Source organism: Balaenoptera physalus (assembly GCF_965194825.1).
Source record: "Balaenoptera physalus genome assembly, chromosome: 2".
Lineage (NCBI taxonomy): Eukaryota > Metazoa > Chordata > Mammalia > Artiodactyla > Balaenopteridae > Balaenoptera > Balaenoptera physalus.
Genome location: NC_138883.1, coordinates 113,066,135 through 113,094,132, shown reverse-complemented (window position 1 = coordinate 113,094,132; position 27,998 = coordinate 113,066,135). Strand labels below are relative to the sequence as shown.

Below are 27,998 nucleotides of genomic sequence, written 5' to 3'. Positions count from 1 at the left end.
TTTATATTTTTTTATAAATTTATTTATTTGGTTTATTTTAATTTTTGGCTGTGTTTGGTCTTTGTTGCTGTGCGCGGGCTTTCTCTAGTTCCAGCGAGCGGGGGCTACTTTTCATTGTGGTGCGCGGGCCTCTTATTGTCGTAGCTTCTCTTGTTGCGGAGCACGGACTCTAGGCACGCGGGCTTCAGTAATTGTGGCTCGTGGGCTCTAGAGCACAGGCTCAGTAGTTGTGGCACACGGGCTTCGTTGCTCCGCGGCATGTGGGATCTTCCCGGACCAGAGATCGAACCCGTGTCCCCTGCATTGGCAGGAGGATTCTTCACCACTCCGCCACCAGGGAAGCCCCATGTACATGTTTTTATGTGAACACAAGTCTTGGTTTCTTTGGAATAAGTGCCTAGGGGTGCAATTGCTGGGTCATATGGTAGTCACATGTTTAGTTTTTTAAGAAACTGCCAAATTGTTTTCCAGAGTAGCTGTACCATCTTACATTCTCACCAGCAATGTGTGAGTGATCCAGTCTCTCCGCACTGTCACTATTTTGATTTTAGCCATCCTGAGAGTAGTGCTATCTCACTGTAGTATTAATTTGCATGACCTTAGTGGCTAATGATGATGAACATCTCTTTCTGTGCTTATTTGCCATCTGAATATCCTCTCGGGTGAAATGTCTGTGCCTATCTTTGCCCTTTTCCTAATTGGATTGTTTGAGTTTTTTACTGTTGAGTTTTGAGAATGCTTTAGATATTCTAAATACTAGTTCTGGTCAGTTACATGGTTTGCAAATATTTTTCCTCAGCCTGTGCTTGTTTTTCACCCACAGGGTGAAATAAAATATTTTTTAGAATAAAAGTTTTAATTTTGATGAGGTCCAACTTATAATTTTTTCCTTTTATGGATCATGATTTCGGTGTCAAGTCTAAGGACTCTTTGTTTAGCCCGAGATCACAAAGATGTTCCCCCTGTGTTTTTTTTCCCAAATGCTTTATAGTTTTATGCTTTATATTAAAGTCTGCAATTCATTTTGGGTTAATTTTTGTACAAGGTGTGAGGTTTGGATCAAGGTTTATTTTTCTGCTTATGGATGTTCAGTCACTCCAGCACCATTTGTGGAAAAGGCTGTCCTTTCTCTGTTGAATTGCTTTTGCAGCTTTGTCAAAAATCAGTTGGGTATATTTGTGTGGGTCGATTTCAGAGCTCTCTATTCTGTTCTGTTGATCTGTGTGTCTGTCCTGCCACCAATACCACACAATCTTGATTGCTATAGCTATTCAGTAAGTCTCGAAATTGAGTAGACTGATTTCTCCCAATTTATTTTTCTTTCTAGAAATTATTCTCGCTATTCTAGTTCTTTTGTCTTTCCATATAAATTTTAGAATAAGCTTATCTATATCGACACAGTATCTTGTAGAAACTGCATTAAACCTATATATTAATTTGGGGAGTATGGACATCTTTACTATTTTGAGTCTTCAGTCCACGAACACAAACATAAATACACAAACAGCACAATACCACTTTTTTTTTGGTCTCTTTCCATTTTTCTTTATTAGCATCTCAGCAGCTATAACACATATGGATCAAGTAAGTAATAAGGTGTTCACTCAACAACAATAACAGCAATGCACATATGTCTACATATATTTCACATGCATTTAGAATTGGGTATACCTAGTCTCTGCTTCTAAGATAAACAGAGAAGACACTCATGTTAATTAAAACGTCCAGTACTATGTGATATGTGATTTAGTAGGTAAACACAGAAGAAACACAGTGGAAAAGATGCCTACATGTTCTCTCAGATCCAATTTGAGTTAGTGATTCTGACTCACAATACCACTTTTATAAAGATTTAAAACAATAACACACTAAAACTAAACACATGTATTTGGTGAACACATTTTTTTTTTAAACTTTGGGTTTATTTATTTATTTATTTTTATGGCTGTGTTGGGTCTTCGTTTCTGTGTGAGGGCTTTCTCTAGTTGCGGCAAGTGGGGGCCATTCTTCATCGCGGTGCGTGGGCCTCTCATTATCGTGGCCTCTCTTGTTGCGGAGCACAGGCTCCAGACGCGCAGGCTCAGTAATTGTGGCTCACGGACCCAGTTGCTCCGCGGCATGTGGGATCCTCCCAGACCAGGGCTCGAACCCGTGTCCCCTGCATTGGCAGGCAGACTCTCAACCACTGCGCCACCAGGGAAGCCCTGGTGAACACATTTTTAAAGTAAGGGAATGATGAATACAAGATTCGGGACAGTGGTTGACTCGGGAGGGGGAGGCAGGAAGATGGGATGGGAGAAATACATATGTTACCGGTGTTTCATTTCTTGGTATTGCATGGTAGGTTCAAGGGTGTTTATTAAAACACCTACATAAAAAAATAAGCAATGACTACAGCAGTGATGAACCATACTGACATATCCATGTTGTGCAGATCCTGAAGCTTATCTAATTTGGGGAAGGAGAGACAGTGCGAGAAAAAAATATACAAAATATAAAATCAGGTATAAAAGTATTTAGAACTAGAAATCACAAATTGTAAATTTTAAAAATGTGACAACACAAACATCACAAAATCCAAAAGAATACTATAATATTTTCATTAATAATAATTGCACTCTAACACACCTCAAGGATACTGATACTTTCTTTCCCCTATATTTTAACATTTCTGACTGCACCCTGTTTGACCATCTATTTATATCATATGGATTTTCTAAAGAGAGGAAAGATAATTCCATTTTCCCTCTGGCATGTGTTATCAAAATATGTTTTGTGTTGTTGGTAATTTGAAAAAATTGGCTTCACAGCTTGTTACTAGTAATATCGCACATAAAACTTCCCGTGAAGTTTCCTGCTCAGCTGGTGCTTTATGCCCAGAGGTTGTTCCCCGGGCATCTGGCCCAGCTCAGTCCAGTCATCACCATCACTCCCACCTGCCAGACAGGTACCCAAGGAGCAGGGTGACAGCAAAGGCTGGATCTTCGTGGCGTCTCCTTCAGAGTCTTCTCCATGGGCTTTAAAATCAGGGTTCACATGTTTGGTGATGTCCCCCAGGGGTAGGTGTTGGGGAGTTCTGTGTACAATACATGGGGTCATGCTGACACCACCAGGGCACAGGTGATCAGACATCCTGCACCCCCAGCAGAGAATGCCCAGCCTTGGAAGGGCCCGGTCAAGAGAGGAGTCCTGAAGCCTCAGTTTCATTAGCTCTACTGCCCATCACATCTGGAACCAAGACTCCTCAGAGGTCACCAATAGTGAGATCCTCCATGCCAAACCAGTGGTGGTTGCTGTACCTCTTTGGAACTCCCTCTGGAGGGGAAAATATCTCGGTCACACAACCCAGGGCATGAGAGAGCTGCAAGCCCAATGGCTTACCCACATTTACTGCCTGGCTGTGTTTAGTCATTTACTCAACAAAGATACAACAAGCATCTGCTGTGTGTCAGGCTCTTGTGCTAGGCACTGGGTACCACAATGGACCTGCCCTGCGGGAGCATCCTTAAAGAGAAAATAGCATCAGTTTAAGTCTGGGCACATCTCCCTCTCAGAGTTAAGTGTTCCTGACCTTAGGCCTCCTCAGGCCCCCGCTCTTACTCCGTCAAACCATCAAGTGTCCATCCCAGGCACACTGGGCACGTTGATCATGTTTCTGTGTCCCCAGTGCCCAGCACACTTGCTCAGCATGCAGCGGGAGTCAACGTTGAATGGAACGGGGCGGCCAGAAAAGCCCAGGGCAGGTGGACCTGGAGGCCGTGTTTTGAAGGAGCCCCAGGGGAAGGCAGTAGAGCTGGGCTTTAGCACTGACCTTAGACGCATTCCCAGACCAGTGTGACTTTGGCTTCTGATGCTCCACAGGTACCTGGCCACAACCAAAGCAGATTCCACTCCACTCCATCCCCAGGATGATGGGGAATCAAAGCGGGGAAGCAGAACTTTCCTGAGGAGGGGGGAGGGGTGAAGGAAGCGGCGGCGTCTGGTCTTTGGGAGCAGATAGCACTGGACTGATGCTTCTCCCCTCACTACTCAGCAGCCCCAGGGCCTCCTTGTACCCTGCACACTTATGACCTTCTTCTCTGTGAACAGTAATGGGTGCCGGCCCAGCCATGTCTCCTGGGAGGGTGGAGGGAAGGCTACACATCCAGAAAGGCCACAATGGCCTTGGTATGGACTCCCAGCCCTCTGGTCCCCACCAAGCCTCTCTGCTCCACAGGCCTGATCTTACACAAGAGCAAAAGCTCCAGAAAGGTTGGGGCTAGTCCTTCTCCCCACTGGGCATCTAGGACAGTACCTGGAACATAATGGGGCAAGATAAATATTTATCAAAGGATGGAGGGAAAGGTTATTACAGTACTGCAGAATATAATGAACGTAAAACTGTATAGTCAAAATAACGCATCACTAGGCTAGTTGCTTTGGTTAAAATGACTTCCTAACTATAAAAAAATCTGACCTCAAAAATGTGTTTTCCACTTTTCAGGAGTACGAATGCCAGTTTGGTGCTATTTGAAGAGCTCTCTCCTTTGTTGATGCTTTTATTACTAACTCACTGTGAAAAGTTCAATTGCAGACTCGGAGAAGCAGAGAGCTGCCCAGAATGAGATTGTTATAGATCTTCAGTGCAGATGTCATAAAGCAGCAAATACTCTTTCCTCCTGTAACCTCCATACCAGCAGCTCTGTAGCCCTAATCCCTACTCCATACCTAACAATCTCAGTGTAGCAAAGGAAGGAGGGTGACTGTGTGTGCTCGTGTGTGTGACGTCTCTTTTCCCGTCACATGTTCAGAATGCATGTTTCACTTGTGCCTCTGGTGAGCCCTGGAGCCCGGCCCTCCACTCTGTCATGTGCCGTTTGTCAGGAGAGGGACCAATGCACCATGTTCAATAGATATGAAACCACATAAGGATGAGCCAAACCTACAAACTATCTGCTCGGAGGTTCCCCAGCCTGGACCCACATTGAAACCTCATCTTCCTGTATGCCCAGAGTTATAGCTCATGTTCCTAAATATCATGCTTACACATCCTCACCCTGACATTCACTTCTTTCTCTGTCTTCCTATACCCCCCAGCTACAGTTACTACCTGTCTATAGGCTGCCAGTCTACTGCATAGGTCTTGGACCCCTGTAGTGTGACATAAGACCCAGATTCTCCTTGGCACAGTCCTAATCACCTTCAGACTCCCCCACTTCTGCCATCCCTCCTGTACCCTTGGAAATCTCCTTTATGACCTCCTCATAGGTCACCTCTATCTATTATGTCTCAACCCCACCTCCCATTGCATTTTCAACCCCCAAAGGAAAGCTAACATCATTTACCTGCTACTGTTGTCTCCTTTCTTCTTTGTCCTTTGGTCTTATTCATTTTCCACTAGAAATTAAGCTCTATGAGGGCAGGATGTGTCTGCTTTGTTCACCAAAGTATCCCCAGTGCCAGGCACAAGGAAGGCACTCAATAAATATTACTGAACACAAAAATGCATAGCATGGTTGAGCAACTGGCCAGTGGGTTTGGAACTAGCTCAATTCGTCAGCTTCTGGGGCATTTTTAGAAACCCTAGTAGCTCCAGAAATGATGTTACTAAAGCCCCAGGAAAGGAACATTCTATTACATGATAAACAGCCTCTGCTCATAAAAGAAAAAAAAAGAAAAGAAAAAAACCACTTCTCTCCTCCCCACCACCAACCCCATCAAGAATTCCATCCTTTTTTAGACAAATCTACTTGGGGAGTAAGCACAACAGAATGTGCAAGGGGTCCCAGTTTTACTAGGTGCATCTCTGGTTGCCTTAGAACTGTGGTTTGCTATTTTAACTGTGCATCGTAAGTCCTGGGGAATTTGTTTAAAACACTATTCCTGGGCCCTATCCCCAGAGGCTTGGTTTTAGTAGGTCTGGGATAAAGCCCAGAATCTGTGTTTTTAATAATCTCTCTAGACAACTTAGAGGCAAGTGGCTCTCACATCTCATGTTGAGAGACTGTATCTTAGAGCTATGAAAATTCAGCCAGTGTTGTCAGATGTGACCTGACACAGAGGAGGTTAAGGGGAGCTAGTTGATGCCAATATGGTGGCATCAGACACTCTATGAACCACAACTGGAAAAGAAAGTACATGAAAACTGAAAGGACAGACAGACACACAGCCAAGGACAAACGCAAAAGCATGATGTGGAATTCTTGACAAGGCTGAAGGCCAGAGTAGACTAAGGGATGTTTCCTAAAGGAAATTGATGTATTTGAAGACTTGCCCTGTGAAGGAGAGTATGAACTTCAGGGGAGCTGCTCCAGTGGGTAGTAGTAACAAGGAGACAGATTTCAGCTCAACATAGGAAAGAACTTTATCACAGACTCACCCTGCAGTGGAGTGGGCTTCATGATTTGCTTAAAAATTAGAGATATTTTATTTACCACAATTTCCTCTTAGAGAAAGCATTCCATAAGGCTAGAAAGAGGAGTAATGACCAGCAGCTGGACTTAAGAGTTGGATAAACCTCAAGGGGACAACCTCCATAACTAAATGTAATCACTGGTGTTAAATCACTGCTGGGGAATGCAGGTCTGGGAAACTGTGAGCTTTTACTTCCCTGCATGGTGAATGCAAGTTTGGGCTGGAGCTGAACTGCTGGGCAGAGTAATTAAGAGCTGTATGGAGAAAGGGTGGAGGAAAAATAACACTGTAGCATGGTGGGTGGAGGGCAAATCTGATGAGAAGGATGTCTGGAAGCTTTTATTGTTCTGATGTAGAGTATAACATATAATAGAGCCCTCCTCAAAATCTTCACTGAGCTTCATGGTTTTCACTTATGCTTTGGGCAGTGAATTTGCTTTTGAGGGACATGATAAACTCTTGGTTCCTGATTAAGACTGACCTGGGACAAAATCAAAGTTTACTCAGAGAAGAAGAGCCAAATATGGGTTTTAGTGTAAGCTCCTCCTGTGTGTCCAGCATGTGTTAACTACGTCAAATGCAGTATTACATTAAATTTTCACCATAATCCTATTAGGTAGAAATTATCATCTCTGTTTTTCAAGGAAGGAAACCAAGGGTCCAAAATGTCAAATGGCTTATTCAGTGATGGAACCTGGGATTCCAACCCAGGCCTGTCTGACCTGAAGGTCTGTATTTTTAAATACTGCTCCCCCCGTCACTGGAATGTTCAGTCTGAGGCTGGTGACCCTCTGTCAGGTATGTGGTAGAGGGACTTCTGCACTAATAGGAGTTTGGGCCATGAGATTATGCCTACACATAACTACACTGGATGTGAACACACACACGTACACACTCTAAGGATGCACATATGTGTCTTTCCACGCTTACAAAGGGACTGAATCATCCACAGCCCTCAACTTTGCCACGTCTTTTTCTCTGAGCCCTGTGTGACCTCCATCAGAAGCTCCTGGGCCATGAGAGTTTGGCACCAGGAAGATACAACATTTGCTTCCCCCACTCTACAAATAATGACTGGACACTTCCCCTGTGCCCAGCAGGGTAACTAGGCACTGGGGACACAGGACTGAAAAAAAGCAGATAAGCTCCCTGCTCTCGTGGAAGAGACAGACATTAACCAAATAACCACAAAGACAAACATACAATTGCATCATGATTCCGCTGTCATGGGGAGGTCCATGGTGCTATGGAGGGGGTCCCCTGAAGGAGCTGGGCTTGAGGACACGTGGACTGAGGTCTGAGGATAAACAGGTGTTGTCAGGTAACAGATAGAGAAGAGCACTCTAGGCAGAAGGAACAGCATGTGCAAGGGTCCTGTGGCGAGAGGGAGTGTGGCCTTGGGGAACTGCAGGCAGGCTGATGTAAGCTGGGCAGTGATGGAGGTGGAACGAGGCCTGAGAGAGGGCTGACCAGGCAGGGCCTTGGAGATGTGACAGTGACAATTCCCTAAAAGCAGTTAGGAGCCATTGATGGGCTTTAAAGAAGGGGCACAGAGGAGTGTAACATATTTACATTTCAGAAAGAGGCCCTGGCTTCCTTGTGGGAAAGAGATGGAGAAGACCTAGCAGGCATGCAATTAACCCTCCTGGGAGGTGACTGTACGGTCCAGAGCCATCGCCACCAGAGATGAAGGTGACAGATGCCAAGGTCTTTAAGGAGTAAATACCAGGACTTCACTGGCCCAAGTCCTCAGCCTCTTCTGCAGGGCACTGGGGTCCAGGACGGGATGCTCAGCCTTTTGGCCCACCTGAGAACAAAATAGACACTTGGAGGTAGCAAGAAGTCCCTGCTTTGTCCTCCTAAGAACCATTTCCTCTTTGGCTGAGCTCAGGCATTTTGCTAAGTGGTAGGGGAGTGGTGGAGGGTGAAGAAGGGAGGCAAGCTCTCTAATTTCTGGGCCATTTTCCCATTTTTTTGTGGGAAAGTGCCCTACAGTTATCTGCACAGATTGTCAGATTGTCTGGCAGGAACACCAGCTGGGGCCCTCTGGGGAGAAGAAATGCATGATTCAGCCGGTGAGATGGAGCCAGGAAGGTTTGCAATTGATGGAGGAGGCTGGATGGATGCTGGGGGTGAGGGGCAAGGAGTGAGGGGCATGGGTTCCTCCAGGCAAGAGAGCTCTGGGGAGCAGGGCAGAGACAGTGAGGAGGCCAGAATGAAGCTGGCCAGTGCCCCAGGCATGCCAAGCGGAAGGCAGGCTCCTGTGTGCCACTTCCTGGAGGCGAAGCTGCTTGGCCAGGGAGCCAAGAAATAATAGGATCGGACTGATTGAGTGCCTGATTCAGCAATGGGGTTGCTCTTGGTCCAGGCCCAGTCTGGAAATTACAGGCCTGGGTTGCAGCTTCTGGGACAGCTGCTGGAATCAGGGGCCTGCTGGTAGTTGTGGTTGATAGCCACATGGCCCTGCCTCGCCTTACTGGGCCATGGTCATCGATTGGAGGAGGGGGGTCTCACTCCCGGCCCAGGCTGGAGAGCTGCTCCCATGAAGGCCCTGCCAGGGTTGCCCCAGCAGCACAGATGTCAGAGAACACTGCATCTGCAACCCACTGCAAGATTATCCTGACCTCACCTGGGTCCACAAGACAAGGGTGGTGAATTCTAAGTCTCCTTCACGGTAGTCATGAAAAATGCAGGTCTGTGTAGGTGCCATCATGGTACAAAGGAGATAGGAAGTGGCTCTCTAATCCTAGCTCTGCCCTTGCTGTGTGGCTTTGGAAAATTCACTCCCCCTTTCTGAGCCTCAGTTTCCCAACCAGAAAACGGAGACAATAGCATCTGTTTTGGTTCACAAGACTGTTGTGATGGCCAAAGTTCAACACATGGAAGAAAAACAAGATAAGAATATAATGACCGTGATGACATCCCAACTGCCCTTCACCTCATGAGAAAAAGACCCTTAAGCCTATTTTAGAGAAAGCAGAGACTCGTTGAGGTTAAGTATCTGACTAAGATAAAGTGGATGGTGAGCGGCTGAGCCAGCGTTCCAGCCACGTCCACTGACCCCAAGACAAAGGTTTCCTCCATCCCCCACCCCCACAGGTGCCTGTGGGTTAGTCTGGAGCCAATTTGCATTTAAAAAGGTTTTAAAACAAATATTAGTCCTGAAATTCAGAACCAGAGACAGCAGTTGCCGTGTTAATTTTCAGACGTAAAAGTAAGCGAGACTATTAGGGTCAGCTCATAGCAACCTCTCCATGAACTCCAACTAAATAAAATATCTGGAGGTTTGTCCCCCCAGATCTGTGAAACAAGAGTAACATGGTTAGAGTTGGATTTTTTTTTTTTAGATAGAGATCAGCAAGTAGCAGGAACTTTAGAGATCAGGTATTTCCCCCACCCCCATTTTATACATAAGGAAACTGAGGTCCTGAGAAGGGAGGACCAGCACAGCGTCATCCTTGGACAGCTAGAGGCAGAGCTGGGAGTCTTCCCTATTCTCCAGTGATGATCTTTCCAAAATAGCAGCTGCCTCACGAATTCACCGCATGTGACTGGGTGATCTCAGGAAGGGAGGGGTGACACTTTCAAGGAGTCCTTCAGCAGGTCACAGGGGTCCTTGCCTCTGCGAAGGTGCTGAGGGCTGTGTAGATGGAAGTTCAAGGCCCATGCTTAGCCCCACCAGGTCCCATCAGCTATCTTTCTTCAACCCTCAAGACTCCCCAGCTCCATCTTTGTGCTCTATCCTGTCCACCAGCTACCACCTCCACCCACTCCTCCCTATTCCCTGCCTCAGTTTCCCCCACTGATGCCATCCTTTCTATGTATCCAATTTTTACTCTTCCTTTAAGGGAGATGTTCTGCCTGCTCTGTGAAGCTTATCTCAGGTTCTCTAGCCCTCTCTCTCTTCTCTGAACCAGGATAGTAATAACAATGGTAATTATTGTTATTATAGTAACAATAATAATGATAATATATAATAATAATTATTATTACAGTAACTAACACTTATTGAGGTTTCGAACATGCCAAGTGCTACGCTAAGAGATCACCTCACATAAATCCTAGGTGCGTTATCACTCCCCAGTGGGTACTATTTTTATCCCCATTTTGAAGGGGAGGAGGATACAGGGGATCTGGAGAGTTTAAGTAAGTTGCCCAAGGTCACACAGTTTGTCAGTGACAGAGCTGGGACGCAAGCCCAGGGCTGGCTGTGTGAGTCAGGGGCTTTGCTCTAACCATCTGGCTTCACTGCCTCTGGGGACGGGGCCTGCAGCTCCTTCAGTCTCTACCACCCATCCTGGCAGCTTCTTACACCCTATCCCATTGGGGTCCATTTCGCTGACTGACCGTCTAGACTGTGACCTCTCAAGGGAAGAATAGGCAAGTATGTGCTCTTTTCAGTCTCCCTGGTTCCTAGAGAATTAGGCAGAATTGGCTCTCAAAAAAAGACCATCCTTACCTTGCCTTCTGGAGAAGGACTCTGCTTCTGGGAAACAGGCAGACTTAAGTCAGCCTGGCCCATCCGCTAGTCAGTTTCCACATTCTCAGAAGACCAGGGTCTCTTTTTGCAGTAGCAGAGCAAGTGGTCTCCTCCCATTCCATGCTGTAAATCTCTCGGGTCAGCTGCCTGTAGAATTCCCTCCTTTTTTCTCCTCCTTCCTTGACTCTCAGCAGCGCCCTTCTACTCTCTCATCACCACTGAGCACTTCCAAGGACCTTGCTCCGTCTGTCTTGTCTGTAGACTGACAGCTCCTCACTGCCCCCAAGGCCCCAATCATTGCTCTGCCTGGCAAGTCTGGACAGCACCGGGAACAAGCTCATGCCTGCTACGTAGAGGAAGTGGCATCTCCCAGTTCCCTTAGCATTTCCCCCGGATGGGAGGTAATCAGCATCTCACCCTCATGCTACTCTAATGACGACCCCTGGCTGCTCTGTGATAGCCACGTAAGTGCTGTCAGTGCTGGCAACCTCAGGGACCTGCTTGCCAATAACTTAGATCAGGGCAGTGGTAAGCAAAGTTACCTTCAGAGACAGACTGGTCCCATGTCAGCAAGACTGAGCTGCATCCTGATGGAAAGGTCTAAAGAGAGAATGTGTAGGTCACATGGGGAGGGGTTGGCCAATCACAGAAGAGAGAGACTGGTGGTGTGCCCAGGCCACCACTGGGTAGTGCCTGGAAATACAGGCAGAGGAAGCCCTGGGCCATGGACTGGAAGCATTTTTATTTACATAAATTCATTTCGTTCAATCTCTAGCCATTCATTTATTCATCAAACACACCTGTGCCATATGCTCCTCTAGCGTCTAGGATTCACTGGTGAGCAGAACTGATGAGTTTCCATTGCATTTATCTCAATTTGTAATTTTATTTTTAGCTGTGTGGTTATTAGTAAATATGTCCTGCCTCCTTGTTAGGCTGTAAGCTCTCTTCTGCTCAATGCTGTATCCCCAGTACCTACCATGGGATCTGGGTCAGAGTAGCACTTGATGAATATTCATTGACTGAGTATAGGACAGGTCACCCCTGTTGAGATGAGAGATGCAGGAAATTATATCAATAGACTGTGAAGATCCAGCCTCACTGGCAAGGCCATCCAGGTGTGAGAGGGATGGTCCCCCTGTCCTCACTGTGAGTGCCCTGAGCCACTTCCTGCTGGAGATGAGGGCCCCCACTTAGCCCCCCTTCAGGAAGAAAATGTGGGCACACTGACAGGAGTACTGAGTTCTACTCGCAAATTAACAATGTAGTATTTAGGTTTATCCATGGGATTCATGTGCTTTGTTCAAGAGGACCTGCCCTTCCCCTGCCCCCTTGGATGGAGGATGGGGCTGACAGCTGCAGATGTCTGGTGTTCCTGGCTGAGAGTCAGTGTAATGAGTGTCCCCTTGAGGCCTTCTGGGAGATGACTAACCTGAGATCCCCAGAGACCACGCTCAGGGTCAGCCCTGGGAAACCTCCTCTCCACTTAAGTGTCCACACCAGGACAGGCTCATGACCGCTCCCCTGTTCTGGGGCGCTATCACATCTATGTTTAAGAACTGCCTCTACTCCTCTATCACTTCCCCAGAGCTGGAGGCCATCTGGGCAAAGAGGACCCTCAGAGATCATCTAATCCAACTCCCTCACTTTATTATTTTTATTTATTGTAACATATATCACATATACAGAAGTGCACAAGAGATGTGTGTATAGTTTGTAGAATCATAAAAAGGAACATCATGTACACATCATCCACATTAAGAAATGAAACATTATCAGTACATTAGAACTGCCCGCCCCCATTCCATGTAGTAATAACCCCCTCCCCCTAATACACACACTAGAGGTAACCATGTCTTGATTTGGGGTTAATAAGTCTTTAATTTTGAAAACAGTTTACCCACCTAATATATATTTATTATTATTATTGAGGTATAATTCACATACCATAAATTTTGCCCTTTCAGAGTTAACAACTCAGTAGTTTTTAGTATACTTACACTGTTGTGCAACCACAATCTAATTGAAGAACATTTTTATCACCTCCAAAAGAAATTCCTTACCCCTTAGCAGTCACTCCCATTCTTCTCTCCCCATAATCCCTAGAACCATTAATCTACTTTCCATCTCTATAGATTTGCCTCTTCTGGACATTTTACATAAATGTATCATACAATATGTAATATTTTGTGACTGGCTTCTTTCACTAAGCATAATGTGTTCAAGGCTCAGCCACGTCGTAGCACGTATCAGTTCTTCATTCCTTTTCAAGGCCCAATAATATTCCATTGTGTAGATGTACGACATTTTGTTTTTCTGTCCATCAGGAAGTGACAGCTATCTGTGTTGTTTTCACTCTATAGCTGTTATAATAATGCTGCTATGAACATTCATGTACAAATTTTTTTTAAATTAATTAATTTTATTTTTATTTTTGGCTGTGTTGGGTCTTCGTTTCTGTGCAAGGGCTTTCTCTAGTTGCGGCAAGCGGGGGCCACTCTTCATCGCAGTGCACGGGCCTCTCACTATCGTGGCCTCTCTTGTTGCGGAGCACAGGCTCCAGACGCGCAGGCTCAGTAGTTGTGGCTCACGGGCCTAGTTGCTCCGCGGCATGTGGGAGCTTCCCAGACCAGGGCTCAAACCCGTGTCCCCTGCATTGGCAGGCAGATTCTCAACCACTGCACCACCAGGGAAGCCCCAAATTTGTGTAATTTATTTTTTTGAGGTAACATTGGTTTGTAACATTGTATAAGTTTCATGTGGTCAAAATTATATTTCTACTTCTGCATACACTACAGCATACTCACAAAAATTTAGTTTCCATCCGTCACCTTACAGTTTATCATGTGCAATTTTTTGTGTGAACATATTTTCAATTCTGTTGGGTATGTACCTAGGAGTGAAATTTGGGGGTCATAGGGTAACTCTGTGTTTATTCATTTGAGGAACTGCCAAACTGTTTTTCAAAGTGTCTGCACCATTTTACCACCAACAATGTATCAATATATGTTCTGATTTCTCTACATCCTCTCTACCACTTGTTATAGTCTGTGTTTTTGATCATAGCCATCCTAGTGGGTGTGAAGTGGTATCTCACTGTGGTTTTGATTTGCATTTCCCTAATGACTAATGATGTTGAGCATCTTTTCAAGTACTTATTGGCCATTCGTGTATTTTCTTTGGAGAAATGTCTTTTCAAATCCTGGGCTTATTCTTTAAATTGGGCAATATGTATTTTTAAATAATAAATTTCCACATGCAAAAGAATGAAGTTTGTCTCCTGCATCACACCATATGCAAAAATTAGCTCAAAATGGATCAAAGACCTAAACATAAGAGCTAAAACTATAAAACTCTCAGAGGATGTGTATAGATCTTCATAACCTTGGATTAAAAATGATTTCTTAGATATGACACCAAAAGTACAGATGACAAAAGAAAAAATAGATAAACTGAACATAATCAAAATTAAAACTTTCTGTGCTTCATAGAACACCATCAAGAAAGCGAACGTGGGAGAAAATTTGCACAAATCATATGTTTGACAAAGAACTTGTATCTAGGATATATAAAGAACTATCACGATTCAATAATAAAAAAACAAATAACCTAATTTTAAATAGGCAAAGGAACTAAAACTTCTTAATTTTAATGCCGTTAAATTTATCATTCTTTGCCTTTCTGGTTTGCACTTATTTTATCTTATTCAGGAAATCTTTCCCTACTCTGAGGTCATAAAGATATTCTCCTATATTATCTTCTAATCTTTTTATAGTTTTTCCTTTTATATTTAAGCCTTTATTCCATCTGGAATTGATTTCTTTTTGTACTGTGTAAGGTAGGAAACTAATTTCATTTTTTTCCATATGGATAACCAATTGTCCTAGTACTGCAGCTCTGCAATATCTGGTCTGTCATAAATCAAGCATGTACATATGTGAGACTTGATTTCTGAGCTCTCTATTCTATTTCATCCCTATGCTAATATCAAACTGTGTTTATCATATTGCTATGATAAACCCTGATATCTGGCATGATGAGTCCACCATCTGGTTTGTTGAGGTTTTTAAAATCAGAGTGTCTTAGCTATTCTTGACTTTTTTGCTCTTTCATATAAATTTGAGAATCAGCCTGTTAAAATTTTTTTAAAAAGTCTTTTTAAAAATACTGTTGGGATTTTCATTGGAATTATATTGAATTTACATACCTACTTTGGGAGAACTGACATCATGATGATATTGGTCTTCCTATCCAAGAACGTGGTCTATCTTTCCATTTGTTTAGGTCTTTGTTAATGTCTTTCAGTTAAGTTTTATGATCTATCCATAAAAGGCTAACCCATCTCTGTTAAATTTATTCCTAAATTCTTTACATTTTTTGCTGTTTTTATATTTGGTATTTTTTATAACTTTTTTATTGCTGTATAATATACATTAGAAAAGTACATATATCTTAAGTTAATAATCCACTGGATTGTCACAAACTGAACACACCCATGTAATCAAGATCAAGAAGTAGAACGTTAATAGCAACCTCAAAATCCCCTTGTGCCCCCTGTCAGTCACTACCCTCTAGGGATAAGCACTGACCCAACTCTTTCTAACCCATCTAGATACCAGTCTATGTCACCTGTTTTTGAAATTCATTTAAATGAAATCATATAGGGTTTACTCTTTGAGGTCTGGCTTCTTCACTCAGCATTATACTTATGAGATGTATTCACATTGTTATGTGTAATTGTAGCTCACTCATTCTCATTGCAGCATTGTGTGAATATACCACAATTCATTTATCCATTCTCCTGTTCATGAGCATCCCATAGTTTCTAGTTTGGGCCTACTATGAATGGTGTGGTTAAAAACATTCTGATACGTGTCTTTTGGAAATGTATTCTGGAGTGGAATTGCCAAATCATAGAGTAGCTGTATGTTCAACTTTAGGAGATTCTGCCTAACAATTTTCCAAAGTGATTTTACCAACCTACATTCCCACCAGCAATGTAAGAGGGTTCCGAGTGGTCCCCGCCCTTGCCACTAATTGATATTTTGTCTTTTCTCATTTTAAAATTCTGGTAGGAGTGAAGTTGTATCTCATTGTATGTTTGTTTTGAATGACTTTTTTGAGATATAATTTACATACAATAAAGTTCATCTAGCGGCCGCTCTCGCCTTCTGAGACAGACGGCATTTTGCATTCTGCCTATGGAATGTGTGTCTCTCTAAATAAACTTGCTTTCACTTAAAAAAAATAAATAAAGTCATCTATTTCAAGTGTACAATTCAATGGTTTTTAGTCTGTTTTTTAGAGTTTTGCACCTATCACCATAATCTAATTTCAGAACATTTTCATCATCCCCAAAAGAAATTTTGTGCCCTTTACCAATTACTCTCTATTCTCCCTCCACTTCCTGTCCCTCCCACCTCAGTCCTAGGCAGTACTAATCTACTTTTTTCCCTAAAAATCTGCTTATTCTGGACATTCCATATAAGTGGAATCCGGAAATATGTAGTCAATTATGACTAGCTTCTTTCACTTAGCATAATGTTTCCAGTGTTCATCCATGCTGTAGTATATGTCAGTACTCTATTCCTTTTTGTTGCCAAGTAATAGTCCATTGTATAGATATACTAAGTTTAATTTTACCCATTTATCAGTTGATGAACATGTGGGATTTTTCCCCCACTTTTTGGCTGTTATAAATAATGCTGCTATGAACATCCATGTACAAGTTTTGTGTGGATATATGTTTTCATTTCTCTTGGATAGATATCTAGGAGTAAAATTGCTGAATCATATGGTAACTACTTGGGAACTGCCAGACATTTTTGCACGGGTGCTGTTTCATTTTCATTTTACGTTCCCACCAGCAGTGTTGGAGAGTCCCAGTACTTTTTATTGTCTATTTTTATTTTTTTAATTTTAAAAATTATTATTCTAGTGTGTGTGAAGTTGTATCTCATTGTGATTTCAATTTGCATTTCCCAAATGACTAATGATGTTGAACATTTTTTCCTGTGCTTATTGGCCATTTATATATCTTCTTTGGAGAAATATCTGTTTAAATCCTTTGCTCACTTTTAATTGGGCTATTTGTTTTTATTATTATTAATGAGTTGTGAGTTCTTTACATATTCTGGATACAAGTCCTTTATTAGATTTATGATTTGCAAAAATTTACTCCCATTCTGAGAATTATCTTTTACCTTCTTGATGGTGTCCTTTGAAACACAAAGTTTTTAATCTTGGTAAAGCACAATTTAGTCTTCTCTTTTATCACCTCTGAGAAATCATTTTTTGACTCAGGTCATGAAGATTTATGCCCATGTTTTCTTCTAAGAGTTTTATAGTTTTAACTTACACTTAGATCTGTGATCTATTTTGAGTTCATTTTTGTGTATGGGTGAAGTAGGGGTCCAAATTTATTCTCATTATGGCTTTAATTTGCATTTCTCTGATGACTAATGAAGTTGAGCAGCTTTTCATGTATTTATTGGTGATTTGGATTCCTCTTTCTAAAGTGTCTGTTCACCAAGTATTTTGTCCATTTATTAATTGAGATTTTTGTTTTTATCTTAATGATTTATAGGAGTTTTGTCTATATTATGGGTATGAGTACTTTGTGGGCTAACTCACTTTGTGGATTTCATTTTCACTCTCCTGATGGTACCTTTGGATGAACAAAAGTTCTAATGTTAACATGGTTTGATTTATCATTTTTTCCTTTATAGTTAGTGCTGTTTGTGTACTATTTAAGAGACCATTGCCTACTCCAGGGTCATGAAAGTGTTCTCTAATGTTTTCTTCTTCTTCTTCTTCTTTACTTTTTTGCTTTTCACATTTTGATTTGTAATCCTTCTGAATTTGATTTGTGTGTGTGAGCTAGTGGAGCAAATACAATTTTTTACATGGGGATAACCAATCAACCTAACACCATTTATTGAAAAAAATGGTCTGTTCTTATACTATGTTATAGTGTTGCCTTTATCATAAATCAGGTGCAGAATATTTGTGGATCAGTTAATAGACTGTCTAATCTGTCCCATTAATCTGCTTGTGTATCTACCATGCTGTTTTAACCACTATGGCTTTTTGATTAGTCTTGTTACCTGGTAGTGAAAGTCTTCCAGCTTAGTTTTTCTTGATATTATTTTAAATATTTTAGATTTTTTGCATTTCTGTATGAATTTTAGAATCAACTTGTCTATGTTCACCAAATACGCAAATGCACACGCACATACATGCATACAGACCTTGACACATTATGATGAATTTATAGATTAATTTGGGGAAATTGACATTTTTGTAATATTAAATCTTTCAATCCATGAACATGGTATATTCCTCCCTCTTTTTTGGACTTTAACATTTTTCTCAGTATTATTTTATACTTTTCACCATAGAAACCTTGCACATATATTGTGAGATTTATTCCTAGGTACTGATATTTCTTACAGTTTACTATTGTAAATTGTCTTTTAAAATTCCATTTTCTAAAAAAAAAAAATTCCATTTCCTACTTTTTTCTGGTACATAAAAATAAAATAGATTTTTACTATTAACTTTGTATACAATGACATAGCTAAATTCACTTATTAATTCTCGCAGGTTGTCTATAGGTTATTTTGGATTTTCTAGGCACACATTCGTGTCATTTGTGAATAAAGAAAGTTTTATTTCTTCCTTTCCAATCCTTATGCCTTTCATTTCTTTTTCTTGCCTCATTGCACTTGGTAGAACATCCAGTACAATGTTGAAGAGATGTGATAGCAGGCATCCTTGTCTTGTTCATAATCTCAGGCAGAAAGTTTTCAAAATGTTATATTGATAATATAATATCAGTAATAACAGCTTATTAAACAATTCTATAATAGCAACATTTAAGCATGATGTTTGCTGGAGTTTTTTTTGTAGATACTCCTTAACAGTTTAATTATGTTCCCTTCTGTTTATAGTTTGATATGAGATTTTTATCATAAATGAATGTTGAATTTTGTCAAACACATTTTCTGAATCTATCAAGATGATCATATGATTTTTCCCTCTTTTGTTAATATTGTGAATTATATCAATTGATTTTCTAACATTAACCCAAACTTGCATTCCTAGAATAAATCCCAAATATCATAATGTATTGTCCTTTTTTATATGTTGCCAGATGTTATTGAAAAAATTGATAAAATCTATTGATAATAATTTTTGCAACTATGTTCATGGGAGATGTTGATTTTTACCTTTCATTTCTTGCAATCCTTTTCAGGTTGTAATATCAAGGTGATACTGGCCTTATAAAAAGAGTTAGGAAGTGTTCCTTATTCTGATTTTCTCTGGAAAATTTGTGAAAGATTGGTATTATTTCTTCCCTAAATGTTCAGAAGAATTCACCTGTAAATCCATTTATTCCTAGAGTTTTCTTTCTAGGGAAGTTTTTAATAACAATTAAATTTCTTTAATAGATAACAGACTATTCAAATTTTCTGTTTACATCAGTTTTGATAAATTATATTTTTCAAAGAACTTTGTCCTCTAAATTTTCCTTTTTTCTTTTTTTTAAAATTTTATTGAAGTGTAGTTAATTTACAATGTTGTGTTAATTTCTGCTGCACAACAAAGTGACTCAGTTATACATATATATATTCTTTTCCATTATGGTTTACCACAGAATATTGAATATAGTTCCCTGTGCTACACAGTAGGACCTTGCTGTTTATCCATCCTATATATGCTGATTACATCTGCTAATCCCAAACTCCCAATCCTTCCCTCCCCCACTCCCCTCCCCCTTGGCAACCACAAGTCTCTTCTCTATGTCTGTGAGTCTGTTTCTCTTTCATAGCTATGTTCATTTGTGTCGTATTTTAGGTTCCACATATAAGTGATATCATATAGTATTTGTCTTTCTCTTTCTGAGTTACTTTGCTTAGTATGATAATCTCTAGGTCCATCCATGTTGCTGCAAATTGTCCTCTGAACTTACTAATTGATTTGAATAAAGTTGTCCATAATATCTTCTTATATTTTAAGATCTATAGTGGTGTCTAGATTTTCATTTCTGATGTTGGAATTTATGTTTTCACTCTTTTTTTCTTGATCAGTCTTGCTAGGGAGTTGTCAGTTTACTAATCTTTTCAAAGAACAAGTTTTGAGGTTTTTTTTCACATTGTAATTTATTTTCTATTACATTAATTTCTGCCTTTACCTTTATTCTTTCTATCTACTCTCTTTGGCATTATTCTGCTGAGCTCTTTAATAATTGTGTTAGAAAAGTATATTAAATTTTAGTCTTTTCTCTTTTCTAAGGAACTAATTTAGAGCTAGAAATTATAAATCAACTTTGTAGGAAAAAGTCCCTACAAGTTTTTATACATAATAGTTTCACTGTTGTTCAGTTATAAGTATTTTATTTCCATTGTGATTTCTTTGTTGACCCATGAATTGTTTAGTAGCATGATATATTTAATTTTTTTAATACATGGGTTTTCTTCTAATAATCTTTTGGGTTTTTTTCTAACTCCATTGCATTGTGTTTAGAGAATATGACCTGTATGATACCAGTTCTTTGAAACTTTTGGAGATGAGTTTTGTAACCTGATATATGGTCAGTTTTCATAAATGTTTCCCATATATGCTTGAAAGTTTCTGTATTCTTTAATCGTTGGTTACAATGTTCTATATATGCCCATTAGATCAAAATTTGTATACTGTGCTTACTGATTTTTAAAAAGTTTTATTAGAGGAAGTGTTTACTAGAAGTGTTTTTAAAATCTTTCACTACAGGGTGTATTTGTCTATTTTTCACTGTAGCTCTATGAATTTCTGCTTTATATGTTTTGAGGATATGTTATATGCATACAAATGTAGAATTTCATATTTGCTTGGTAGTTTTTTTCTATCATTATATATACTGTACCTCTTTAACTCTACGATTATTTTTGATCTTAAAGTTCTTTTTTGTCTTTTATTAACACAAACATTTCAGGTTTAGTTTGTTAGTATTTGTCTAGCGTATCTTTTTCCATGCTGAGACTTTTGATCTTTCTGTATTCTTTGTTATAAATACACCTGTGGTAAACAGCATATGATTGCCATATTCCTTTTTAATCTAGTCTGACAGTTTTTTTCTTTTGAGTTGTGTCTATTTACATTTATTGTGTTTACTGAAATATTTAAATTTACTCCTAATATCTTATTGTGTACTATTTCTTTTTCCTGCTTTTTTGTCTCTTTTCCCCACTGCTTTCTTGCTTTCTTTCACATTGAGAGTTTTTTCCTTTTCCCCTTTACTTTATTAGAAGCTGTATGTTCTTTGTCTATTTGTTGAGTGATTGTGGAAGTTATCTGTATATGCATATTGAACTTAGCACTTGCTAAAGATGTTTTCTGCCTTCCTACCAGATAATATAAATGTCTTAGAATTCTTTAACTCCAGTTACCTCTTTCCAATTCATTTGCTATTATTGTTCAGTATTCTATTTTTATCTTGTTTCTTCTCCATATTACTGACATTTTATGCAGTCCACATTATTCATATTTTAAGCAGACAGTTATTTTCTATTTGCCTACATATTTACAAATATCTTTACCCATCATTCCTTCTTGAATCTTAAACCTTCCATCTAGAACTATTTTTTTCCATCTGGAGTACATACCTTTTAATTTCCTTTAGTGAAGATTTTTGGTAATAAACTTAGTTTTTGTTTGTAAAGAAATGTCTAACTTTACCCTAATTCTTGAACGATAGTTTCACTATGTATAGAATTCTACATTGGTAGTTATTTTCTCTCAACCTTTCTTTTTTTTTTTCTGTTAAAACATCAGCTGCCAAACTGTCTTTTCCTCTCTGGCTGCTTTTGCAATAGTTACTGTATGTCTAGGTGGGGTGTGCACGTGTGTGTGTGTGTGTGTTTATTCTTTTTGGAATTCATTAGGTTTTTCTGGATATAAACAATAGAAGATTTCAACAATTCTGTAAAATTATTAGTATTTATCTCTTCAAACTTTATCTCATCCCCATTTTCTCTATTACCTCTTTCTATAAATAAATTCAAAATATATTAAAATGTGTCACTCTGAAGTAAGTCAGAAAAAGAAAAACAAATATCGTATATTAACACATATATGTGGAATCTAGAAAAATGGTACAGACGAACTGGTTTGCAAGGCAGAAATGGAGACACAGATGCAGAGAACAAACGTGTGGACACCAAGGAGGGAAAGCCGGGGGGGAGTGGTGGTGTGATGAATTGGGAGATGGGATTGACATATATACACTAATATGTATAAAACAGATAACTAATAAGAACCTGCTATATAAAAATAAAATAAAATTAAAAAAAAAACTTCTCACTCTGTCTTCCATGTCTCTTGACACCTCCCTCTCTTTCATGTTTTTTAGCTCTTTGTGTTACTAGACTACACTTGGCTGTTCTTTGAAACTATTTTCCAATTTACAAATTCTCTCTTCAGAGGCTAATCTGCTCATTAACCAATTCACTTGGGTTTGTAGTTTCAGTTTTTACATTTTTCAGTTCTCAATCTACTTGATTCTGTTTCAGACCTGTTTGTTTCTGGCTTGTATTTATAATACTTTAAAATTTCTTCAAATGCATTAAACCTAGTTTTTCTGTCTGCTAATTCCAGAGTATGAAGTCTTTATAGATCTGTCCCTGCTGTGTGTTTTTTCTGCTGACCCTACATTTTGGTACCTTATTTCCTTGTGTGTTTTGTTTTATTTTGTCTTTACTGAGGCAAAAGTTGCTCATTTTCCTTGGAAGAGAGTTGCTCATTTTCCTTGGAAGTTTATTTGTGGGAATTCATTGAGGGCTGAGTTTAAAGAGTTCCTCCAGAGTGTATTTATATTTGCTCCTTCCAATGTAAGACCACTTAAAATTAAATTCTCCATTTGAGGTTTTTGAACCATGCTGATTATGAATTTGGGTGGCAAAGTCACTTAAAGTTCACTTTATAATTTTGAATTTTTAGAGTTTTTTTCCTCTTTATCCACAATCAAGATTTTTTTTTAAAGGCTACTTTCCATGCTCAACCCTCTTTACAGAGTTCACTTCTTATTCGTTTACACTGAAGGTAAAGAGTTTTAGGGATGTCCTAGCTTTATGCAAAGAGATCTCCCATTATATCGGGTGACCCCTAGGCTTTCTGTTCTATTCCCTGCTTCTGTAAAACCATGAAACAGAAGCTGAAGATCCCCAAATTTTGACAGAAGTCCACAATTCAAAAGAGAGCTTTGGCACTAATTTACATCCAACGAGTTCTGGTTTCATCTCATTTGTGATTCCTTACTTTTATGCCAGCTTAGTGGTGCAATTAAAAATATTTTTTCTGACCAGAGGGCAGACAGCAGAAGCAAGAAGAACTACAATCCTGCAGCCTGTGGAACAAAAACCACATTCACAGAAAGATAGACAAGATGAAAAGGAAGAGGGCTATGTACCAGATGAGGGAACAAGATAAAACCCCAGAAAAACAACTAAATGAAATGGAGATAGGCAATCTTCCAGAAAAAGAATTCAGAATAATGATAGTGAAGATGATCCAGGACCTCAGAAAAAGAATGGAGGCAAAGATCGAGAAGATGCAAGAAATGTTTAACAAAGATCTAGAAGAATTAAAGAACAAACAAACAGAGATGAACAATACAGAGATGAACAATAACTGAAATGAACTGAAATGAAAAATACACTAGAAGGAATCAATAGCAGAATAACTGAGGCAGAAGAACGGATAAGTGACCTGGAAGACAGAATGGTGGAATTTACTGCTGCGGAACAGAATAAAGAAAAAAGAATGAAAAGAAATGAAGACAGCCTAAGAGACCTCTGGGAAAACATTAAACACAACAACATTCGCATTATAGGGGCCCCAGAAGGAGAAGAGAGAGAGAAAGGACCCGAGAAAATATTTGAAGAGATTATAGTCAAAAACTTCCCTAACATGGGAAAGGAAATAGCCACCCAAGTCCAGGAAGTGCAGAGAGTCCCATACAGGATAAACTCAAGAAGAAACATGCCGAGATACATAGTAACCAAATTGGCAAAAATTAAAGACAAAGAAAAATTATTGAAAGCAGCAAGGGAAAAACGACAAATAACATACAAGGGAACTCCCATAAGGTTAACAGCTGATTTCTCAGCAGAAACTCTATGAAGAAGGGAGTGGCATGACGCATTTAAAGTGATGAAAGGGAAGAACCTACAACCAAGATTACTCTACCCGGCAAGGATCCCATTCAGATTCGATGGAGAAATCAAAAGCTTTACAGGCAAGCAAAAGCTAAGAGAATTCAGCACCACCAAACCAGCTCTACAACAAATGCTAAAGGAACTTCTCTAAGTGGGAAACACAAGAGAAGAAAAAGACCCACAAAAACAAACCAAAAACAATTAAGAAAATGGTCATAACATACATATCGATAATTACCTTAAACGTGAATGGATTAAGTGCTCCAACCAAAAGACACAGGCTTGCTGAATGGATACAAAAACAAGACCCATCTATATGCTGTCTACAAGAGACCCACTTCAGACATATGGACACATACAGACTGAAAGTGAGGGGATGGAAAAAGATATTCCATGCAAATGGAACTCAAAAGAAAGCTTGAGTAGCTATACTCATATCAGATAAAATAGACTTTAAAATAAAGAATGTTACAAGAGACAAGGAAGGACACTACATAATGGTCAAGGGATCAATCCAAGAAGAAGACATAACAATTATAAATATATATGCACCCAACATAGGAACACCTCAATACATAAGGCAACTGCTAACAGCTCTAAAAGAGGAAATCGACAGTAACACAATAATAGTGGGGGACTCTTTTTTTTCCTAGTTGGTTTTTTTTGTTGTTTTTGGTTTTTTAAAATTTATTTATTATTTATTTATTATTTATTTTTGGCTGTGTTGGTTCTTCATTTCTGTGCGAGGGCTTTCTCTAGTTGCGGCAAGCGGGGGCCACTCTTCATCGCGATGTGCGGGCCTCTCACTATCGCGGCCTCTCTTGTTGCGGAGCACAGGCTCCAGACGCGCAGGCTCAGTAATTGTGGCACATGGGCCTAGTTGCTCCATGGCATGTGGGATCTTCCCAGACCAGGGCTCGAACCCGTGTCCCCTGCATTGGCAGGCAGATTCTCAGCCACTGCGCCACCACGGAAGCCCAGTGGGGGACTTTAACACCTCACTTACACCAATGGACAGATCATCCAAACAGAAAATTAATAAGGAAACACAAGCTTTAAATGACACAGTAGACCAGATAGATTTAATTGATATTTATAGGACATTCCATCCAGAAACAGCAGATTACACTTTCTTCTCAAGTGCACACGGAACATTCTCCAGGATAGATCACATCTTGGGTCACATATCAAGCCTCAGTAAATTTAAGAAAATTGAAATCATATCAAGCATCTTTTCTGACCATAACGCTATGAGATTAGAAATCAATTACAGGGGGAAAAAATGTAAAAAACACAAACACATGGAGACTAAACAATACGTTACTAAATAACCAAGAGATCACTGAAGAAATCAAAGAGGAAATCAAAATATACCTAGAGACAAATGACAATGAAAACACGACGATCCAAAACCTATGAGGTGCGGCAAAAGCAGTTCTAAGAGGAAAGTTTATAGCTATACAAGCCTACCTCAAGAAACAAGAAAAATCTCAAATAAACAATCTAACCTTACACCTAAAGGAACTAGAGAAAGAAGAACAAACAAAACCCAAAATTAGCAGAAGGGAAGAAATCATAAAGATCAGAGCAGAAATAAATGAAATAGAAACAAAGAAAACAATAGCAAGGACCAATAAAACTAAAAGCTGGTTCTTTGAGAAGATAAACAAAATTGATAAACCATTAGCCAGACTTATCAAGAAAAAGAGGGAGAGAACTCAAATCAATAAAATTAGAAATGAAAAAGGAGAAGTTACAACAGACACCGCAGAAATACAAAGCTTCCTCAGAGACTACTACAAGCAACTCTATGCCAATAAAATGGACAACCTGGAAGAAATGGACAAATTCTTAGAAAGGTATAACTTTCCAAGACTGAACCAGGAAGAAACAGAAAATATGAACAGACCAATCACAAGTAATGAAATTGAAACTGTGATTAAAAATCTTCCAACAAACAAAAGTCCAGGACCAGATGGCTTCCCAGGCGAATTCTATGAAATATTTAGAGAAGAGCTAACACCTATCCTTCTCAGCCTCTTCCAAAAATTGTAGAGGAAGGAACACTCCCAAACTCATTCTGTGAGGCCACCATCACCCTGATACCAAAACCAGACAAAGATACTACAAAAAAAGAAAATTACAGACCAATATCACTGATGAATATAGATGCAAAAATCCTCAACAAAATACTAGCAAACAGAATCCAACAACACATGAAAAGGATCATACACCATGATCAAGTGGGATTTATCCCAGGGATGCAAGGATTCTTCAATATACACAAATCAATCAATGTGATACACCATATTAACAAATTGAAGAATAAAAACCATATGATCATCTCAATAGATGCAGAAAAAGCTTTTGACAAAATTCAACACCCATTTATGACAAAAACTCTCTAGAAAGTGGGCATAGAGGGAACCTACCTCAACATAATAAAGGCCATATACGACAAACCCACAGCAAACGTCATTCTCAATGGTGAAAAACTGAAAGCATTTCCTCTAAGATCAGAAACAAGACAAGGACGTCCACTCTCACCACTATTATTTAACACAGTTTTGGAAGTCCTAGCCATGGCAATCAGAAAAGAAAAAGAAATAAAAGGAATACAAATTGGAAAAGAAGAAGTAAAGCTGTCACTGTTTGCAGATGACATGATACTATACATAGAGAATCCTAAAGATGCCACCAGAAAACTACTCAAGCTAATCAATGATTTTGGTAAAGTTGCAGGGTACAAAATTAATGCACAGAAATCTCTTGCATTCCTATACACTAATGATGAAAGATCTGAAAGAGAAATTAAGGAAACACTCCCATTTACCATTACAACAAAAAGAATAAAATACCTAGGAATAAACCTACTGAGGGAGATGAAAAACCTGTATGCGGAAAACTATAAGACACTGATGGAAGAAATTAAAGATGATACCAACAGATGGAGAGATATACCATGTTCTTGGATTGGAAGAATCAATATTGTGAAAATGACTATACTACCCAAAGCAATCTACAGATTCATTGCAATCCCTATCAAATTACCAATGGCATTTTTTACAGAACTGGAACAAAAAATCTTAAAGTTTGTATGGAGACACAAAAGACCCCGAATAGCCAAAGCAGTCTTGAGGAAAAAAAACGGAGCTGGAGGAATCAGACTCCCTGACTTTAGTCTATACTACAAAGCTACAGTAATCTAGACAATATGGTACTGGCACAAAAACAGAAATATATATCAGTGGAACAAGATAGAAAGCCCAGAGATAAACCCACACACCTGTGGTCAACTAATCTATGACAAAGGGGGCAAGGATATACAATGGAGAAAAGACAGTCTCTTCAATAAGTGGTGCTGGGAAAATTGGACAGCTACATGTAAAAGACTGAAATTAGAACACTCCCTAACATCATACACAAAAATAAAGTCAAAATGGATTAGAGACCTAAATGTAAGACCGGACATTATAAAACTCTTAGAGGAAAACATAGGAAGAACACTCTTTGACATAAATCACAGCAAGGTCTTTTTTGATCCACCTCCTAGAGTAATGGAAATAAAAACAAAAATAAACAAATGGGACCTAATGAAACTTAAAAGCTTTTGCACAGCAGAGGAAACCATAAACAAGACGAAAAGACAATCCTCAAAATGGGAGAAAATATTTGCAAACGAATCAACAGACAAAGGATTAATCTCCAAAATATATAAACAGCTCATGCAGCTCAATATTAAAGAAACAAACAATGCAATCCAAAAATGGGCAGAAGACATAAGTAGACATTTCTCCAAAGAAGACATACAGATGCCCAAGAGGCACATGATAAGCTGCTCAACATCACTAATTATTAGAGAAATGCAAATAAAAACTACAATGAGGTGTCACTTCACACCAGGTTAGAATGGGCATCATCAGAAAATC

General features: G+C 39.6%; 1 long non-coding RNA gene across 4 annotated transcripts; it reads right to left on the bottom strand.

Annotated features, from left to right (window-relative positions):
* Position 1: 1 nt before the first annotated feature.
* Positions 2-22,636, bottom strand: LOC309654147. 4 transcript variants are annotated; one of them, XR_014259937.1, is made up of 4 exons: positions 10,853-22,636; positions 8,120-8,200; positions 7,597-7,690; positions 2-5,470 (listed from the first exon to the last, which is right to left on the bottom strand). It is a non-coding gene; the product is annotated as an uncharacterized lncRNA (long non-coding RNA). The 4 variants fall into 4 exon arrangements; XR_014259938.1 differs by having other exon boundaries at positions 2-4,294; XR_014259935.1 differs by having other exon boundaries at positions 2-4,294; positions 5,325-8,200.
* Between the last annotated feature and the right edge of the window lie 5,362 nt (positions 22,637-27,998).